The sequence below is a fragment of the Accipiter gentilis genome, chromosome 1 (assembly GCF_929443795.1).
Source record: "Accipiter gentilis chromosome 1, bAccGen1.1, whole genome shotgun sequence".
NCBI classification, from domain to species: Eukaryota; Metazoa; Chordata; class Aves; order Accipitriformes; family Accipitridae; genus Astur; species Astur gentilis.
The window spans coordinates 50,919,811-50,942,123 of NC_064880.1; the positions used below are offsets into that span (position 1 = coordinate 50,919,811).

The 22,313-nt window shown below is 40.9% G+C and overlaps 1 protein-coding gene across 15 annotated transcripts in view; it reads right to left on the minus strand.

Annotated features, from left to right (window-relative positions):
• Positions 1 to 19,787, minus strand: part of GTDC1 (glycosyltransferase like domain containing 1) — a 186,457-nt gene extending 166,670 nt beyond the window's left edge. For 8 of the 15 annotated variants that reach the window (XR_007505939.1, XR_007505938.1, XR_007505937.1 and 5 more), the window contains exons 1-2: positions 8,666 to 10,318; positions 972 to 1,048 (exon numbers count right to left, since the gene is read on the minus strand). The gene's annotated coding sequence lies outside the window, so the exon portion shown is untranslated. Of the gene's footprint in view, positions 1 to 971; positions 1,049 to 8,665; positions 10,320 to 19,596 lie in introns of those variants that run through there. The other 7 variants (XM_049799378.1, XM_049799417.1, XM_049799400.1 and 4 more) reach the window with 4 other exon arrangements.
• Between the last annotated feature and the right edge of the window lie 2,526 nt (positions 19,788 to 22,313).

The following is a 22,313-nucleotide window of genomic DNA, read 5'->3' on the forward strand; positions in this document are numbered from 1 at the left end:
GTTTCATTTACAACTGTTGTTTTTTTAATCAGGAACTGAAGACAAGTCCAGGAAGAACAGGAGTAAATAAGTTTCTAAGCAAACAATTCATATAGATGCTTTTTAACAGGACCAGACAAAACATTCCTTAAAGTTGCATTTACAAGCCAAAGCTAACCTCGGGCATCACGTTCAGTATGTATGAGATAACCTACGTGGATACTGACCTTAATAATACTACAGGGGCAAATTTTGCACAAGGAAGACATGCTCTTGAACAAATGTTTTCCAATGTATTAGGCATACCAAAGCTTTTTTCTGCATCAAGAACCGCATGTCACATTCCTTAAACTGTTTCTTTTCTTGACCAAATATGCTGTGGACAACCTACAGAGGATGCCCCTCAGTGTTCCACTTTGAGGTTCTCATCTACAGTTTCCACTAACAATGAAAAAAGTGGATTTTTTCCCCTAAAAAAAATCATGGTCACATTTAGGATCAGCTTTCTTAAGCTCATCTGCCAAAAAAATATCCTAAATGATTAGAGACTTTCAACACTAACAGAAGCCATGATAGAGATTTTTATTGACTTTAAATCAAGCGCAGATCCAGAGCCCACAGTAATGCAAAAGCAGGGAGAGCACAGGATGACAAGCAGCAGGAATGGCTGTATAAGATATATGAAAATCCAATAACAAAACTAGCGACTGGTCTAATTTAAAACACAAATGGAAAGAAAAAACAGTAATTCCACACTTACCAGGCCTTCCTAGAGCTACTTCCGCATAAAAGACTAGTAAAATGAAGTGAGATATATTTGACTGTATATCCCAACATCAGTCTTTCAGGTGAGGTACTCCACTTGTGACCCTGCCAGACCTGCAGCTCTTCTCACAGGAGCAGGTAACATCATAAACCTGGGCAGTATAGCTGTCCCGCCAGACATCAACCTCACATACGAATGTACACTCGTATCATACCACAGTCCATACCTTCTCTCCACATGCATGTACTCTCGGATCTTTTCACCCATTCAGGAGCTACAACAGGAAAAGGGAGGAGAGCTGGCCTGCAAAAATACACAATGTTTTCAATCTCTTCCCAATAATTCACATTTTCTGCAGCAGCTCTGCTAAATCCTTGACCATACCTCAAATCATCAGATTTCTCCAGATCTTTCAGTTCTGAAGAGTGACCCCCACCCATCTGACCAGACGTGTCCCTTCCATTGATCTTAAAATTATTTCAAATGCTTAAAGACAACGCCTCAGTCTCTTATTTGGATGCTATACAATGTTCTTGAGTCTTTCTTTAGGAAAGTCTTGTTAGCAGAGGCAACAGGCTCTAACAGAATTCAACCTTTAAAACAACTGTCAACAGGCCAAAGTCCCCGCCCCACATCCCAAGACCCAAACTGTAAACCATCTCCCTGAGCACAATGAAATTAACTAAATGTTCCAGACTGGACACATTTAATTCTTTGTACTCGCAGATTACAAAACAATTAAGAAGCTGGAAACAGCAAATTGGCTTAAGCTGAAGTTACACAATTGGGTGGGCAGAATGCTTTTGTCCACAAGAAAGCATTTACATATCTAACAGAAGATATTTTAAATTGGTTTATATTGACTTAAAAAATAAGAATTTTAAATAAATTCTTATTGCAGTAAAAAACATGCTTTCTATCTGAGTAACTAGATCGCCAAAATGTAAAAAACCACACACACTGCATGGATTTCCCATGCAGAATGTGCATGCTCTTGATCATTTCTCTTTCTGCCTCAAACTCTTCAAGTTGTAGAGCTTTAGACCACCACAATAAATTAAATAAAATTCAGAATATAATGTTCTAATACTGTCTTTACAGATAAATACAATACCAGCAAATGCTTACCAGGTTACACATGCTAAGCAGTTCAAGTGATAATCATAATGATGAATGTGTAATCTAATGCCCATTCACTTTGATTTATATGAACCACCATACAGAAGTCTCACGTATCTGTGTTAAGTCAATGGGAAGGATCCCATTTTTCCTGACCTGAATCAGTGTTTGGTCTAAACTTAGGCATTTCATATTTTTTTTGCATTAAACAGAATCAGTCTTCGCACATAAAGATGCCTGGGGCCGCACAGTCCTTTGCAATCTCAGCAAATGGCCCTATCATTCCCTGTGATAGTCTTGCTGAAAAAAAAAAAAAAAAAAAAAAAGAAAAAGAAGATCAACCAAATTTCCTCATGCCCTTCCAGCTGTGGGAGAAACAGATCAGCCTATTCTTGACTTCAGAAGAAAAGGCCCTGCAAAGGTCAACCTTTCAAATGAAATAAAGATCATTAACACTGAATACAGAACTACTTAGATTCTCACTTTTTGTTTGTATAACTAGGATTCCATTGTACCTATTTCAGGGTGCTCTATATTTTTTATATACATGTGTAGATATATACACACACACCCCCATATCTTGTTTCTGAAACTAATATATAATGGAAGGCTTGCTTATTGAATCAGAAAGAAGCCACCTAATGATAAGGCATTGCTTTTATTCTCAAAGTATCATACTCATGAGACAAACTGCAATTCATCAAACAAGCTTCGCTGTAGCTTGCCCTGAATGCAAAAAAACACTAAACCACAGAGTATGGATAGGAGAACATAGGTACACAGTGCCAGCTGCCTAACGTGTTATTTATTTTTACCACAAGCCACAGTTATGCTAACCGTCCCATGGAGAGAGAGAGTCTTCTCCTCAAGGCTCTAAAGTCTCTTCTAGAATATAAAATCTAGACCAAGAGTTCTTCCATATGGAAGCATCTAAGCCTATGCAGTTTCTATGCAATGCTGTAAACCAGTGTTTACTCTAGACTTCGGTCTACACCAACCTAGGCAGCAGCCTAGCACATCACCCTTACTTCAAACATACCTTACATACAGAAAAAGACTGCTTAGTTATATCAGTCCTCATTACAAAAGAGCAATACTGACAGATTAAAAAAATACGTTATTTGTGGGAAGGAGCAGAGGTGCGGGTTGCAATCGTCTTGAGTCAGACCAGTCAAGTCTCATTACGCTACCTGATGCTACATGGCCAGGCGCTGTAAAAGGAAGCCTGGCCCAGGCTTATAAATCCCATAGCCTACAGAAGCCCCTACTTCTGTAGACCAAAAAACCAACAGGCTTTAAAAGTTTACATAGAGCTTTCCGAAATTACCAAAGCATAGTATTTTTACTTAAATTCATGAATGATCTGAAGATAATCACATTTCCCTCCCCCTCAATAAAAATCCATTTAAGTAAAATTTGTGGCAAACAGCTCAATGTTTTCTTTCTACGTTTTGAGATTGTGTTAAGAATAGAATTGCTGCCTTTCAATAGGACACAGTACCTACCAACTCTCAAAATAAAGCAGAATATGAGGAGTTCCTAGAGAAAGAGTTTCAGGGGGTAGGGGACACAAGCATCACAGTATTATTAAGGAGTACAGACCAAAAAAAATTGCCAAGCAAATACAGGAAAATTCCAGAGTTTGGAAAGCACATTAACATGGAAATAAGCGTCCTCGTATTTTGTTAGTACAAAGATATCACTGAACCAAAGCTTGACTTCCCTGGCTGAAGATAGTTAACTGATGAAAGCAGAGGTTATGAAAAACTGTAATCAAGTTTCATGAAAGCGTATGTGGAAAAGTGGCTATTAGGGTATTAAAAGCTTGGGGGAGGGAGGTTGGGATTGAAGGCTTAGACTAGCAAACCGAAAATATAAGAATTTTGACCCCCTGACCTTATATCCAATGCAGAGCTTGGAAGAGAGAGACACAGCTACAGCCAGGAGGGCAAGAACAAAACCATGTTATCGATAGGCAGCCATAGAGCATGACTGCTACTACTCTAAATTTTATCTTACAATCTTGTGACAGTAAGTGATGAAGGGTGTTTTCTCTCCACCTCTCTCAAATGACTGGGATTTAAGGACCCAGTCACGCTTCTCATCGCAGTACCAGTTAAAGCCCGAAACACCATAAAACATTTTATGTCGGACAGGCTTTCATTCCATACTACAGATGTACAACAGAAGGACCTCATCAGAAGTAGATGCTCCTCCTTGACAACGCAGTATACTACTGTGTATCAAAACAACGTCATTAACATTTGAGATTCAACCTCTCCCAAATCCATTACTCCCCGTAACCTGCTCATGAGAATGACCTGCTTGGAAGAGCACGTTTCACTAAATCTTCCAGTGGAGTCAGGGCCAGACAGAGAGATACACACACACACACTCCAAATGGAGAATTAAAAAAAATATAGCAATTAAAAAGCCTGTAAGACTTTCATGTACTACTCCTTGGCTGGAAATAAAGCTCAGTAATGTAAAGAATTTATGATTTTTATTGACAACACAAAATAGCTTTGCGTACTAGAGACAGACTGAATGGAACCATATCCATCTGCTTTCATGGAAACTCTCACATAGTATTGAGTTTCATGCAAACACAACATGTAAAAGAAAGACTGTGTGTACAGGAAGATACATGACTTCTCATTCATAAATGTGTACAGATCCGAATTAGAATTAAATCATTTAGTTCCCGAGTCTCTGAAAAGACACAGCTACGGTAAATGATGAGAACCCCAAAGCCAAACTAACACCTTGAGAAATGCTTTGGCCTTACCAGTTTGCACTCACCTTCCCCATTTTTGCAGAGAGTAACTGCAGAAATAGCATCCAAATAATTATAATTTGTGACCTTTTAACATAAATCATAATTTCTTAGACTATTTCTTTTATATTCCATCCCATGTTCTTCCAAATGAGAGCTGCCCAAAAATACTTTGCATGAAAAACTAAATGTTCCCAGTGACAACTCTGATCACGTCATTCTTTGCACATGAACATTAAAAGATGCAGCAACAGCAAAAAACACTGGTTATTCTTATAACTTCAAGACTGAATCCTAAATATAGTACATTTTCAAACTGTCTTCCCTAAAATTCAAATAATATGTTCATTGCTTTAACCAAAAGCTAGTGAAGTACAACTTGTATCGTGCTGCAGGCCATAAAGTGAATGTTCTTTATTTGAATCATGGATGGATGAAGATCAAAACTTGTTTTTGAAAATTCACAACAGTTTTGACACTGCTGTGTGTTCCTTGTTACAAGTTATCCCTATCTATTTATTAGGCTTACTCCAGACCTTTTACTACCTTCACAAAGATAATTTTCATCAGTTCTTCATATCTTTATACCCCACCACAGGAAACTGCATAGAATATGGGCAGAAGCCCCGGCTGAAAAAAGGGAGTAGGGGTAAGAGAGAAGGACCACAGCAGATGTTTGTCAGGCTGGAGAGGCTGTAGTTTGAAAGTAACATTTGGTAATGAATTTTGTCTTTAGCACAGCACCCACATGATATTTTGTTATTACTTGTCTACCCCAAGGAACCATTCTGCTATATAAAAAAAGTGCCCAAGAAATAGGAAATTATTATAAGCCCGCCCTCCTCCATCTTCGACTGAAGCATCTCCACCAGCATCGCTTCCAGTACTTCACAACAAAGAGCTGTATTTTGCTTGTGAATACTATGGAATTGTTCACTTCTCTACCCTAAATGAATCCTTCCCAAAAATTAAACTGCTCTTATACCCAAGACTGGATACAGCCAATGTGTGTTAAATGGCTCTAAGATCCAGTGCCTCGAACAAGTTAAAAACAGGAATTTTAGACTAATTTCTGGAGACCATTTGGGAGGTTTGGTTTCTTATTACACAGGTTGTGCATATTTGCCTGTGGCAGACTTTGTAAGTTCTGTAAATTTAGACACTGGTTTTACAGTTGGAAGAATAAAGTCTCAATTATGTAGTATTCAAAAAATCTTTTGAGTTTGACTTTCTGAAAAATGTATTACCAACTTTAAGCCAGCCTTTACACACACAGCGTTACAGAGCAAAATATCATAAGCAGAGATGCAAATACAGGTCTACAACACGACCACAGGTACATTGTTTTATTGCAGTGTAAACACCAGACTTCAGCAAAAGTCCATGACATCTGACTGCAGCTACATCAAAGAGCCATCACAACTGCAAACTCTGCCTACTACTACGAGCAATTAATTTTCTATACAGCACCTGAAGGAGCAAAGAGAGCAGCATATAACTGATTCTGGACCTTCCCAGATGATTCCAGGATGCTAAGGCAGAGGTGAAAATGTAGATAGTCTGTCACCACATGCAACAAAGTCTTGCAGGAGGGGGAACAGACAGAGCCCTGACCTTTCTGCGAGCTGCCGTAGTTCAAACTTACAGGTAAGGCAGTACCAGATATAAGTTACTGCTGCTGTTTCCAAAGACTTGACACTTTAAAGGCTAGAGCCCCCGTTGCTAGCAAAGCCCTTTGCTAAGATTTTCTTTCTCTCCTTCTTTCTTCAGATACTGTTTGCTGTGGGATAACAGAAGAAGCTTCCAACTTAGGCGATTCTTCAAAGGACTCTAGGAAACACCTGGAGATCTTGCAAGAAGCTAGACACTAATACCAGGGTATGAAAGGCCTACACTGCAACAAAGATGATCTGAAACAAGATGTCCAAGCTTGGACATGCAATTAAGTGTCCCAGAACTAGAAACACCATCTAGAAATCCAGAACCATTTAGCTTGAAATAACACAGGAATTACTAACGAGTTTACTTGCGAGATGCCATCGCTACAGAAAAGCATCCAGTTAAAAGACAAAGCAAGCATGGTCTTTGCTGGCAACTCTCAGGACTCCCGAAATACTCCCTCGTGCTCTACCACCACATACAGGCTAAAACACCATCAATAAAACCTTCATATAACAGCACCCTACTAATTCTTCCAATTCATTTTTTTGCATATATCTATATGTACAAAAACTTTACATGCATATATGAAAACTTAGTAAAATAAAGCTAAGATGACACAAGCTGCAACACAGGATTTTTTCTAATTACAAGGAAGAATCAAACCAGTATTTCTGTGATTTTTTTCCCCACTATTTAAAATGGTTTCTGTACACCTTTGTAAAACAAGCTGAGTAATAGTTAACTCGTCACAACATTTTTCAAATACTTATCACTACACGCTGCTGATAATGAAGCTTTCATCCTATAACCACTAAAACTTTTCCTCTCAAAGCAAGGTATAAGCAGAGGCTTAGTCACTGTTCATATAACAGAATTACAGAAGTTTTCAGAGCAGTTTACCAAAAATTAAAAAAAAGCAAAATAATGCATTGCATTTGGAAGATGTTTGCTCTCAGTACTGAGTAACACTTGTTATACACCTGAAGGGGTTTCTTAAGCAAGCCAAACCTACCCAGCAACTCCGGGCTGTAACTACACTGATCAAATCAGCTTTGCACGTGTTAAAAAAATGGAAAGCAAGAAATAAAGGTAGAGTCTTAATGTATCAACAGCTTCTTCTGATTTCATAGAGAGCGCATTAAAAGAATAAACATCGAAAATCCTGGCCATACATTAAGGCAATTCTTACACCCAAACAATTTGATAATATAACACTGTGCATCAAGCCATTTTTTTCATAAATTATGATCTAAACAGAATACTAGTCAATTCACCAAAAGATATCAAAGATATCCCTTTATTACAAATGATCCAAGTATCCCCCTTGAGGCTATGGCTATCAGAAAGCATTTAGTTAGCTCCCAAGCCAATATTTTTCGTTATCTGTTTTATTATGAAACTGTAACACATTTTCAATAACTTTTAGCTTTGCTATACAGAGCAACAAATAATTTCCCAGAACCCTTTGGAAAATCTGACATGCGAAATGATTCTCTAGTCAACTTGTGCATCATTATGCTGAAAAAAGTGTACCAGATCACGCCATCATTGGAGGGAATGGAAAAGTATTGGGAGTTTCAGGACAGATGGATGAACTTCAGGTCATATAAAATACTACCAAGACTGTATTTGAAGAAAAATGTGAAAGTTCGTGAAAGCGCCCCGGGTGAAAATACTTTGTGTTACTAAGAAACATCATCCCTGATGATGGATGAATTAAATTGTCTCAGTTAGTACAGCCAACTCCAAGCATCCCTAACTTATTAGTACAATGTTTTCTTGTACTGGTAATTTATTTCACCAGCTACATACAAATAAAAAGCCCTACCTTTAAATGAAACTGAGAATTTCAAACTTGCATAATTAATGCTAGAAAACAGAACAGAGTTCACATCTTGAACAGAATTTAATAACTACATTTTCAAAGTTTACATTTTTAAATGTAATATTAATACATACAAATGATTAAGAACTTGTTTTAGGATAGTCTGCAATGAAATACACTGTTCAACTTCCAAAATTACGCCATATACAATCCAGTGAAGAATAAAACTCTTCAAATATTTCCAAGTACTGAACAACATAAATATTCAGGTAATCAAATTTTAAACAACACTGAGAGAAAAGTGTATTCATTTGTCATGTATTGTTATGATGACACCACCATAAAAACTAAGCATGGAGGAAATAATGCAAACCACCTGTTTTTCTCATTTGGAAGTTGTCTTCATGTTTCATCCAGCTCCTCTCTTAACATATTACTTACAGGCTGTTTCTTCTGCAGAACGTACTCGTGAACTTATAGCAGTATATCCTTCCATTTCTGAAGTATGTGTTTTCTGTTGAACTCCCACAGAGCATACCTGTTTTGCCTGCCGTGCACTGTGTTAAGTGAAGTCCTTTCAAAAAGGTTATAGCTGGCGCAGAGGAAGGCCGCTGGCTTGCCTCTTCCCACAGGCTGCACAACAGGCCAGAGGAGCTCTCCTGAAAGGGGAAAGAAAAGCAAGCACATCTCACCTGGCACAGCCTTCGAGAGCAGGACGCAACAGCAGAGGCGAAGCACAGCAAGTAGGGAGCCCCAACGTAAGCAGGAGAGTCCTGAGATCAGAAAGTAGACATATGACTGCTGCTCAGAGATCATGGAAAAGGGTAGAGTATTCTTAACTCAGAGAGGAATATGGAGAGTTTTGTGCCACACAGAAACCAACCCAATTGCTGTACTGAAAATAAACCAAGGGCAAAGACTGATTTTGCAAGAATACAGTGGGCAAAGGGGAGAATCATTAAAGAAAATAAATTTTAATTTGTTTGATGGCAAGGCTTTGGGTTTTTTCTTCCTGTTATTCTAGATTGTGTTCTAATGAAGACTCCAACTTAGAAGTCCCAAGTTTTAGCACTGGAAAGTTCAATTTAAGGGAGAAGATGAAAAATCGTCTATAAACTGTACTTTGGATCCCATCACAGCTTCCAAGTCAGAAAATACCACGCGCAGCTATGTGGTTGAGGCCACGTACTCAACCAGTCAATACACAGAGGCAACCATAGAGGCTCTTCTTCCCAAATGACGCCACCACAGAGAAGAGTTACCACTGGAGAGTGTGAAAATAAGTATTTAATAATGATACCAATTTGGCTTCACTATAGGAGATGCACTTCCTGTGGGTCTAATAAGGAAGAGCTTTACAATCTAAGCAGAAGCATTTCAAAACCTCAAAGGACATGTCTTATCTGCACCACTTCTGCTTCTGGAATCCCAGAAATCCCGAAGATAGAAGGCAGATCAGACTGCAGGTTTCCTAGGCTCAGATGTCGCAATCACATCTGCCTTAACTGTAAGCCACGGTCCCTGCTACTTTCCGACTCTCTAGCAGGACCTCTTAGTTGCTTCATTTTTGGAAATGCCACTGCAGAGGATAAAATGAAGTGTTTCTGATCACATCAGGTATACTAAAATGCTAACATAAAAGACAAACGCCTGTGGATTATGTTCCAAGCAAATAGCATGAAAGAAAAGATTTTGAAGTAGAGATACCCATTCTTCCCCTCATGTCTACACGATTCACAAAATAACACTTACTTCAAATATCGAGATCTGTTTGATCAAAGATTTTTTTTTTTTTGAAGTGTTGATCTAGCAGTCATGAAGAACGACCATTTGTGAACAGATGCATCTCAAGTTACTCAGAAACGTGCGCATGTATATTTAATTAATTACAGGTGATTTTTACACACCACTCCAAGGAACTGAACCACCGCTGACCAAGGTGTACAGATCCATGTAAACTTTCTCCAAGTTTTTCTTCTTTTATCTCACCAAAGAGGCCCTCCTTAAACACCTATAGCTACAGGATGTCTGGCTTAATTTGTCCAGTTCCGTGCTCCCCAGTACAAGACAGGCACGGACGTAACCAACCAAGACCAGCAAACACCCCCAAAGATGATGAAGTGGTCGGAGCACAAGCCAGCCATTCTGCGACTCTATCTCCAAAGGTCAGGTCTGCAACAAGGTACAGGTTGCAGGACTCCAACTATAGTAAGTTTCTTCCTCTTGGCCCTCACATCATAATGCAGACAGCATTTTTCAGTGCAGGATTATTGAATTTTTTCATTTATTACTTGGATGATGAACAACAGAGTTGCAAAATTTTGTAGCTACTTGGGAAGGGCTGCAAGCATTCTAGGAAGCAGAGTCAGAATCGAAAAAAGTAGGACTAAGTGATTAACAGCAAAACTGAAATTGGCGTTTTAATACTGAATTGAATGCAAAAAGTGAAAAATTAATTAACATTATTAATGTTAACATTAACAGGAGCATCATATGCAAAAGATGGTAAGATTTATACTATTTATCACTGATACAGACTGTGTCATGGTTTAACCCCAGCCAGCAACTAGGTACCACACAGCCGCTCACTCACTTCCCTCCCACCCAGTGGGATGGGGGAGGGAACCGGAAGGAAAAAGGTAAAACTAATGGATTGAGATAAGAACAGTTTAATAGAACAGAGAGGAAGAAACTAATAATGATAATAATCACAATAATAAAGTGACAATAATAATTAAAAGGATTGGAATATACAAAACAAGTGATGCACAATGCAATTGCTCACCACCCACCGACTGATGCCCAGTTAGTTCCCAAGCAGCAATTCCCCCCACCCAGGCCAACTTCCCCCAGTTTACATACTGGGCATGACATCACATGTTATGGAATACCTCATTGGCCAGTTTGGGTCAGCTGCCCTGGCTGTCTCCCCTCCCAACTTTTTGTGCCCCTCCAGCTTTCTCACTGGCTGGGCATGAGAAGCTGAAAAATCCTGGACTTAGTCTAAACACTACTTAGCAACAACTAAAAACATCAGTGTGTTATCAACATTCTTCTCATACTGAAGCCAAAACATAACACCATACCAGCTACTAGGAAGAAAATTAACTCTATCCCAGCCGAAACCAGGACATTAATGTTCAGGTCTGGATACACAGATGTAGGAATCCGAGAAAAGCTCAGAAGAAACCCTAAGCAATCAGGAAAGTTGACGGGAAACGGGCTTGCTGAGTACAGAAAAAAAGATGAGCAAAGAAAAAGGGTGCAGGCTTCAAAACAGGTTAACAGCAGTTACAAAAATGATTATCATTTCCCACTACTGCAATATCCACAGCAGAAAAAAATAAAAAAGAAACAAGAAGCTTAATGGGTTAGGAAAAAAAATAGGATAGTATTAGAGGAAATGTGCTACCTCTAGGGATAGTTAAACAACTGATTCAGTCATGGAGGGGCTACACAAACCTTCACTGACTGCTTTTAAGACCTGGTAAGATGAACGTGTCAGAAACTGTCTATACATATCTATCTGGCTTTACGATGAACACTATATGCTCACGCATACAGTACAGGGCCTTAGCATAGAGTGGATGACCTCCAGAGATCTGCGTTTTCTTTTCTAAACTTAAAGGCTGTACAAGTTTAGGCTCCTGCCAGGCAAATCAGCAGGTGACTTGACTGCTCCTTAGAGCTCCAAGCAGGCTTTTGATACCTCTTTTTTCTCAATAGCCAAGGCAGTCTGTGATTGACAATTTTCTATCACATCAAGCACGCCACCTTAAATACGAAGTACTCCAAATGATCCACCAGGGAAATAAAGTCAAAGTACAGAGAAGGCAACGGCAACCGATCCTGGGAATCCAGTCCTGAGAAGGAAATCAAAACTACCAAATTGGGCAAGGATGCACATCCCATTAGTACCCAGAAATACAGGTAGTTATTTTTGTTTCTAGCACCTACAATAAATAAGCCTTAATAAAAAGAAGTATTTAATAAAGTACTTAGAGAAATAAGGAGGGAAGGTTTGACGTTTCTAAGCTTATTTTCACAGCAGTATGAAAGGAAATGAGGTAGAGTCAGAGCTAATTCTCCTTATATAATTTCACATGCAATGATTAGTTCTGCCCCAACAGTAACAGCTTTCCAGAGGATCCTACTTGTCGCCAAGATTGCATACAGATGCTGGAAGTGTAGCTTCCCTATTCTCCACTGACAACCAACTTAAAAGGCCAATATAATATTCGTTTTACTATAGAATGAAATTCACAGCATGAGTAGTAAAATAATGTCACAGCTACCATGAAACTGCAGTTGCATGTTGGGGGTTGTGACTTTTAAAAGTTTAATCATGAAACAGACTCATAAAGAGGAACATGCAAAGTAGCTTTCTGCTTTAGGAATGTCCTGTGGTCATCAAGGATGTGTAAGAGCAGCGTAAGCTGTGGTCTGACAACAAGAGGGCAAAGGCATGGAGGAGCATTCATGTCACATGCCCCTGCTGATTATTTTTTTTAGAAGGCAAGTTTTCAATCATTGCTGTGCTGAATGCCGCCCTCTCTTAAGCCTGATTAGGAAAGACATTCCACATGCACGGGGCTGCTGAAGGTGGTGGAATTCCGTAAGTCACCTGGGTCGCTTCTGGGTGAAATACCAATTACTGGCAATTCATCTCAACAAGACCGACAAAAAAAACCCCACCCTGTTAAGAGACATTACTCAGCCCGACGGTGAACATACCACACGGATAATCCTAAAACTCTTTGCAAAAACTTGTAATAGGTATTAGTACTTTTATAAAGCACTGTAGTGTTTTATACTTAATCCTTGAATAGACACTAGCAGAAAAGCCATATTCAATTCCAAAATTGCTCCTGCAAGTTCCAGCTACTATTCCTTTAAAAAATACACTATTTTTTAAAGGATATATATAAATATACATTTTTCCAGGGAGAGATACCCACCTTAGTAAATTTAACTATCAACAAAAAACCTAAATGACTCTCCAGAACAGCATGCCAAATAATATCAGAAGAACTTTATGTGTGTATTTTGCACTTATTGGCACAACCATTTGTTTTACAAAAGACCTACAGATTAAATACAAAGTACACCCTTAGTTTTAGGCAGAAGAACAGCCAATTTTTTATGCCTTGCCAGAAATAATGACCAATTAGGCCAGCACCACCCTCCAGTCATTTCCATAAATCCTGCCTTTACATTTAAATCACAACAAAAAAGAAAACTGACTTAATGATAACAAAAGCATATTTCTTGTTAAAGTTTTCTTAAAGCAAGATCAGAACAAGAAATTATTCTCTAAAGCCAAGAAGATGATGCTATTGTTTATTTGGAGAACTTTAATTTATATCAAACCACACACAAAGTTATACTCAGAAATTTACTGTATTAAAATGCAACCCGGTAGACAGACAAGGTGTATGGCAAAACTTTCAACTGGGAAATCACAAAACAGAATTTCACAGAATACTGCTGGTTTACTTATTCTGCAAAGTCATCTTACAGCATATTCCTTGTGCAAACCGTGAATAAATCACAATAGAAAAGATGCAATACTTTCAACTACTTGTTAAATTTTTGTTTTCTGGAATATTTGTATGTAAATATCAAAGCAGAAAGATACACAGGAAATACAATGCTGAGCATCAGATGAAGTGAGGATCTGTACTTCAATTAAGATTTTAGTTTTTAAATGATAGAAATTATGGTGCTTCTGAGAAAGAACCTGTTTAATTATATGCACCAGGCAAGATAGTTATTAAAAACATCTCGTTTTCACAATGCAACAAGGACTTTATTCCTATTTTATTTACAAAAATGTCACCTGGTAACTAAAACACTATGAAAACAGAATCAAGATCTACACTGTCAAATACTGAACAATAATGTCATTAATACACAAGACTGAGGTGTGTCGTGTCCCCCCCCCCCCCCAAACTAATCTGATTGGAAAGAACAGGAAAAGGGCGGTACTTTTCTAAGAGCTGGTCCTAGAAATGGAGCTATCTTCACTGTTCTTTCTCCCAAATATTCTACCACTGGTCACACACCATCACAGCTCTAGCTAATCACTCCATTCTGAGTTTTCAGCATTCCCAAACATTTACTCTTGCAAGTATGCACAAAGCTTTGTGATACTCCAGAATTTCTCCTATATAATGGCTTTACAAGAGTTCTGTTTCTATTACATACATTTTATTAGGCTTCAGGAGGATGAACCAGAAAAACCTCAGTTCTCTGAAGGAGAAACTTCTCTCTGTCTTTTCAGATTGAGAAAAATACCAACTGGCAACAGCGATGTCTTCATCCTGTATTCCAACACACCTGACCACTGAATTCTGCCAGGGTGACTAATGCCCATCATGGAACATCATTTCAGTAAATCTTCCATCCCACAGAAGGAATAAAGGACTGCATCATATTAAATCTGAATCCAACTTCTTCGGCGTGAACTTACAGGGTGGGGGGCGGGGTTCCCTCAATGACAGCTTCTTATACTGACTACAAAAGAAATCTTGCACTCTGCATGGTATTTTATTCATCAAGACCACAATCTCCACAAGACTTCTGTTGCCAGAGGCATGGCGAAAGTAACTTTTTTTAAGGACTGCTGTTGTACCTCTAAGAAAAAAAACATTCCCACAGTATTTATTTATGGCAATATTGTACTTCTACCACCAAGCGTCATAAACATAGACAACGTGTTGCACAAACGTGGCATCTGAATACCCAAAAAAACCTTGGAACAAAACTGGAAAACAGCATGTGAAGCCACACTGGTCAAACTGTTGTATAGACACAATACGTAGATGTTTCCAGATGCAAAACTGATTAAATTCCTCTCTTCTGTTTGGCAACCTACCACTAATTTCTTCAACAATTTTTTTGCAACAAGTCAGCAAAACGACAACAAATCAGCAAAATTAAGGCATGAGGATATTAAATCCAGTTGCATCTGAAGTGCCAATGCGAAAATTTCTGCTAATCACATATGTAGTAAACTTCACGTTTGATTATACGTAAGTCTACACACGCTCAAATATCTAAATCGAAGTCACTTATGCAGCACTAACTTACTTTGGGATCTATGCATCTCAACTGTTTGTGTTCTTTCTGTGTCTTAACCCTAACAAATAATTATTCAGGGGAAAAAAACAAACCACACTTAGTGCCTGGCCTTGCCTGTTTGCCTCCAAGTTCTGCATTTCATCATTAATTTTACATACTTCATTGTTAATTTTAGACATTCCTCCAGTTCTCATTTAGACATCAAAGAGCTACTCATACACAAAATACCAGCTATCTGAAGTACTGGCTCCCCTACTTATTGTCATTTATAACTTGAAAAGATCTTTGATTTCTTGCCTACAGGAAATACTGTGGATCAAAAATAAAACATATATATATATATGCTCCCATATATACATATATATGGGGTCCAGGATTTAGGATAATAGACTGTTTGGAGACATGGTTTTCAGATTTAGATTTCATACTCTGTCTGGTGCTTCACACATTTATTTTTACTTTCACATCTGATGTGCAGCAATATGGCTAGCTAAGGTGTACATTTAAGACGTACTTTGATATATATCTATTCAGAAGTGAAATTCACACTGGGGTATGTGTCCTTACAGCACCAAGGCACTGCTTCACCACTGCTAACTGCACCACTTACTGATGGCTGGGGGCAGGGGAAGGCAGGCTCTCTAGAGCCCCTCGTTAACAATTCTGCCACCAAAGATTAAGATGATTTTCCTGCTTTACAAACTTGGTAGAGAACGTTTCTCACATACAAATAGAAAAAAACCATGGCAGACAACGTATTTCTAAAATGCCTGCTGCACGGGTTCCTAACAGCCTTGCATATATATTTAGAGTTTGTTCTCCACTTTTGTGTATTTTTTTTTAAATTAGCAATATTAATAAGTTATACAACTAGTCCCAGACAATGAGATACTCTGTTAGCAAATCATTTGCCTTGGTTTTGTTACTACTCACTACATAATGGCTTATGTCTCAAGCAGTCGTACACAGAAGCCCTCAAATAGAGCAGTCAACATTAAGGTCCCATTATTTATACCAGTATCACTAAAAACTGAACTTTAAAATATATTTTCAGTGTATTTCCTTACAACAGAACACAATTCTGTTCACACAGGAACATGTATGTTTTACGTATTTCTTATGAGCACATAACTTTGGACCCAATTTATACAGAAACAGCAGTTCTTTAAGTCAACTATTTAACCAGGTAAGATCTCAAGTCTTTGGACAAGACTTCCTCTCCGCAACTGAAAGAGCTAATACAAGAGAATATTCCACATTAAATATTTGCTCCTCAACAGCTGCAGGAGAAATGCCTTATCTCAATGGGTCTCCCAATCTGAACTATATAGAACTGTATTGTATAAACATATTCTGATCTTGTGAAGCCAAAAAATGCAGTATATATATTTTCTTTCTTTTCTATAAGTTAGATCCCAGCTGGCCACACAAACAGTAAGGAATTTAAATACAGCAAATGCTTCTAAAACTACTGGCGTTCTCCACATCAGGAGGCACTTGGTGAGATCCCAGCTTACAGCAGCCGTTCAGTTGTTACCCAAATAGTTTATTCTGGGAGTCCTGAGTGAAAGAAATTACACTGATAAAAGTGCTGGTTTGGTGATAAAATGTCCATCCAGAAATTTTCACCAGTGCAGGATATTGGACAGAGACCACAAACCTTCACTGCTCTGATCAAAGCAGAAAATAACAGAGGTCTATGGTGTAGATTGGGTCAGAGGCCCAAAACACTCAAGGCACACGGCTCTTCTTTGAGCTACAGGCAACGTCAAGCACTGCCATCACAGGGTGTAGAAAACATTTATAAAAAGCTAAACCAGGAACTTTTTGTTTTCATATTCTCAAATTTTATTGAGCAGAAATGTTTGAGGATAGTTTATTACTTTTACCGGCCACTCTAAAATGGGCCTCCAGCCAAACAGGTCTTTAAAATATGTCTATATTTTAGTTTTAAAACAACATTAAGGAAGTTGTATAACTTTTACATTAGAGTCTAAGTGACTTAGCAGCAAAAGTGACATGTTTCAGCTGTAACACAGGCACTTCGCAAGCCATGGGCACGACTTTTGCAATAGTACCAGTCGCACTTGGTACTGATCCTAATGCAGGAGAGAGATCCACAAGGGTTAATTAACAGGTGTTTTAGCTCATGGCAAATCCCAAAATACCAGAATTCAGGAGATGTTTGCTGGTATCATATTAGTGACTCACGTACCAAATGCCTTCCCTCATTCCAGCTAAACTCTGTGGGACAAGACCAATCCACTGCTATGTGCTTTTGTTGCCTTCACAGGGGTCTACTGCACTACTCCAAGCGCAATAACTGACAGTAGTCTTAACAATATTACTGCATGAGAATTCAAACTGTGCATTGATCAGCGGAGGAGAGAATTTTCTGCTGTATTTGTAAACTACAAACACCTTGAGCTGGCCAGTGGGTTTGCTTCCTAGGTTCTACCATCACTGTCAATTGGCCAGCTAATAATTAGATCGGGAAGTTGTTCAGAAAGTTTGCTAAGACCAAGGTATTGCAAGGTTGAGAATGATCCTCACCTTCTCATACGTAGTAAGGATACAGATCAAAAAAAAACCAGCACTGTATTAAAAAATCCTGCCCTTAATTGATTTACGCAATCTGGATTCATAGCATTTAAACTTATGTCGGAAAGTATTCTTTCAATATATTTTACTACGCCTGGACTTCCAAGAAGGGGGAAAAAAAAAAAAAAAAAAGAAGCAAGAGGAATACACTCTACATTAGGTCTTGAAAGCTCCAATTAAAATTCAATATTGTACTTTGTATGGAGGCTCTTTACATGAAAACCCTGTCATGGTTAAGATTTAAGGTTAACCAGGTTAATAGAGTCCAATAAAATAGCTCTATTTAATTATGCCAAACCATTGTTGTAAGCCACACTAAAATCTGCTACTCATCTTTACCTGACTATCGGGCAAAACTCTGCATCGTGGTAATGCGTACCCACTTCTCATCAACCAGAAAATCCTACCATAAAGTAAGCTTCAAACTCTTTCCCCCGCTTCTTAAAAAAGTGCATGCATTTGCACCTCAAATGCTTTCTTTCCTCCAGTCTGCTACTCCAATCATCACACAGTCATGTGTTAAAAGATTTGTGCAGACCTGCCAAGTCTCGTTCATCTGAGACACACTTTCCTAAAGTTGGGATTCGTTTGCAGAGTATATTCAAGCAGCTCCTCTCCTATGAAGCATTCTGTCACGTGGCATTTTTAGCTTAAAATAATGAAAACAAAATCTTAAAATCTACACATTTTGCAAAACTGAAGAGCGTTTTGTATGGATTTTTTCTTCATTGTTCTGTAAAGCATGACTCTACGTCACCACAAAGGTTACAACTTCTCCTGATGGCTTTACCAGCAGAACTATTTATACATACGTTTTAATTGCACTGTAGCGACACTTGGAATGAAACCGGGCTCAGATTTTGCAGCTCACTTCGCAACTGCTTACGAAGACCAGCCCCTGCCCCGCACAGCTTGTATTCAAAAAAACAAAAGTAAGAGTCTTTCGAGAATAACCCCTACACACACACACACACACACGCAATTTAAACGCTCAGGGACCCAGTGGGGGGCTGCGGCGGGGCCGGGTGCTGTGACCGAGGCCTGCCGGCACCGTCCCGGCGGCGGCTCCCCCCTCAGCCACCTGCCCCGACCCGGCCTGTGGAAAGCCGGGCCCGGCCAGGCCTCCGCCACCCTCCCCGGCTGCCCCAGGCCCCGCTTCCCCCGGAGTCTGCCCAGAAGAAGGCCGGGGTGGAGGGAAGAAGCCGGAGGGTGCCGGCAGGCCCGGCGGCTCCGCGGGGCCGAGGCGCGGGCAGCCATGTTAGGGCCACCAGGGAGGCTGCACCCCGCGCAGGCAGCGACGGCTCCCGTGGGACGGGTCCCTTCCCGCGGGGGCCGAGCGGCTCCCCCCGCGACCACCACCCCATCCCGATGCCGTGACCGCGGAGCCAGTCGGCTGTCCGCCCCCCCCCTCCCCCCCGCTTCCCCTCAGGCCGGCGCCAGGGCCGCGGAGCCATCTTGGGGGGGGGGGGGAAGCCGGGGCGCCGGCAGTCCCCGACAGCGCCTCCCGCGCCGCAGGTGCCGGGGAGCCACGTCAGGCGGAGCGCCCAGCCGGCTCCCCTCGCCTCCCGCCCCACCACACACCGAGCGGAGCGGGGTTCGCCGGGCCGGTGTCCCCCTCCCGCTCTCCCTCTCCTCCCGCGGAGCGCTCGGCCACCGCCGCTCCCCCCCCCCCCCACGTCCTCCTCCTCCTCCTCCTCGCCCGGCCCCGGGCCGAGCGCCCGCCCCGCCGCTCCGCGCTGACCCCTTCCCTCCCTCCTGCCTGGCTCGGGCGGCCCCGCTCCTTACCCCACCCAGAGGGAGCTCACCTCCTCCTCCTCCTCCTCACTCCCGCCTGGAGACCGTCGGCACCGACGCGCCGGCGTCCCGGCCCCTCCCTCCCTTCGGCGCTGCAGCAGAGCCAGCCTCCCCCTGCCGCCAGCCGGGCCCCCTCCTTCCTCCGCCCGCCGCCCCGGGGACGGGCCCCGGGAAAAGCCGCTGCCACCACCAGACCGAACGAACGACCGACGGACGGACCGAACGACCGACCCACCCACCCCGGCCGCCGAGGCGAGGGGCCCGGGCCCGCCTTTTCTGTGAGGGGAAGCTGCCCCCCGGCAAAGACCCAGCCCTGAGGGGCCTTCCCGCCGGGCCTGCGGGAACGAGGAACTCATTTTTTTTTTATAAAAAAAAAAAAAAAAAAGGAAAACTGAGAGGAGCAAAGGGAGGGAAGGGGAGAGGAACCCGGTTGGAGTGGTGCCGGGGTAACTGCGGAGCGGGAGGGGAGGCCATTCCGAGGAGTTTGGGGAGCAGGGGTGGGAGAAGTAACCACCAAGGAACTACACACCAGGTGGGCTAAGGAGAAAAAAAACGAAATAAAATACCAGGATGTTTTTCTGAGGGAAGAAGATGAAAGGCGTGAAAATGGGGGCTGTTATCAATTATATATGAGTAGGAGGAGTGGGCTGTTGGGTTTTTTTTTTCCCCTGATAAATCAAGCCCTTTCAGGTGGTGTGACTCCTGGGAGAGGCTGGGCAGGTGTTGGTGTTGCAGCCTGGGTTATGAACCCTCTTCTTCAGCCACACTGACGAGCAAACCTCTCCAGTAAAACTTTTCAGATGAGAAACGTTTGTCATGCTGACTCAATTTAGTGTGGTGTTATCTTTGGTATGTAGACATAAGCTGGTTGGTTGTTGGTTTTTTTTTTTACTAGGAAGTCAAAATGAGTAATATCTAATGGAGTGATAAAGCAAAATTTCCAAAGAATACAGCTGTGAGAACCACCAAGACCAGTACCTTGAGGAATTATGTATTTTTTCCTACTCTGGCTAATCAGTGGTTGTGAAAGAGTGACGACGAGGCTGATTTGCATGAGAAATACCCTTAGGATAATGCAGCATTTTGTTTCACAATTTTCTAGGTTCAAAAAGCCTAATAAAGTTGTTTTCCAATAGTTTTCCCACTCTCCTGCGCCTCTGAATTCCTGACACTATCAAGCTGTGGAAGTGCCGAAATGACACAAGGCAAGCAGTTCTTCCTGGTTTGGTTTTTTTTTTTACTTAGGCAGAAGTGGTAAGACCTGAAAATCTTTCAAGATTCATCACTCACATTATAAATAATTTTATAAATGTAAGATTTCACCTTTCAGACGCTGTCGGTCAGGGTGAGAGATGAGGAGACCATCAGTCCAGCTGAATAATTTGCCCCCGGCGTGTGCTGGAACACAGACAAACAGGATGTTTTATCCCCAATTTATGGATAGAAAAATTGAGGCGAGGAAGTGAAGGCATTCATTTTTCAAGCATAGAAGTGCTCATTTGTAAGCAGGCAATTTAGGCTTGAACTTTTTTTTTTCCTTTTTTTGAGGAAAAGGACCGTGTATATACAGTTCCCATTGAAATTACACTTGAGGCACCCAAGCAGAAAGACTTTGGCCATACTCTTCTGGGGTCCCGCAGCCCTAATCCCATGTTCTAATTGGCCAGTAATCTGTGGACAGATATTGTAACAGTTCCTTTAGAATATTTTTCTACTTCTCACTCATTTGCATACTAATGGCATAAAAATAGGCACTTCCTGCCAGTAATTAGTTGGAGCCCAGAATTTAAAGAAAGAAAAAGGCCACAGCATTATGGTAGACGGATGGTACTGAGGAAGCTGCAAAAAAAGAGTCACTTCTCTGGTGCTCAGAGAGTGCCTTTAATTTAGAGTTCAAGGCTGGCAACTCTGTTACCTCTGTGTGACAGGGATTAACTGTTTGCTTGGCCTAATAACTTTGCTTCTAATGAGGCCTTCTAACTTTTTTCATGGCAAATCACTCTATCTGTCCTGCACCCAGTCTTGCTGCTGTAAAGGGTTTTGGGGGGTTGTTTTTTGCCTTTTTCCCAGAAAGAATAATGCTAGCGGTGAAGTTTGCACTATGAGCGTAGTTCCATGTGGAGCACCATGACTCAGAGCAGCACGGAGTCTGCTCAAGGATGCTTCACCTGCTGAGGCACTGTGCAACTCGTAACCACATCAAGTCATATGAAGCTGTAGGTTAAAATAGCCTGTTAAGAGCTGGAGAGCTTTGCGTGTGTGTATGGGGTGGTTTGACTTCTCACGTGTAGGTCATAGACTCGAGTGCAAACTAAGTTGGTGACAGCTAGAAATTTTCCTCCTATGATAGCAACATAGGTAGCTTTTGTTTAACACATCAGCTTTTTCATTCACATATGTAGCGTGTTGTAGAAATTCCTCCATTGCTGTTTTACTGGTGGCACGTATGGCAAAGTGAAATACGGAAGCATGGAACTACCCATCCAACCCTGAAGAACAGCCATAACTTCAATGAGACAGGGAAAGTGTATTTTGCTACTTTCATTCTCCTAACTTCTCTGGAGATAAATATTACAGATTACATTCTCCAGGGCTATCAAACTGACACCTTCAGTGAAGAATTAAATGCAGAAACTCTTCCCAGGGTATTACTTTGAAGAAATTTCAGCAATTAGTGTTTGCCATCTACAGTCGGACAATACTGATCT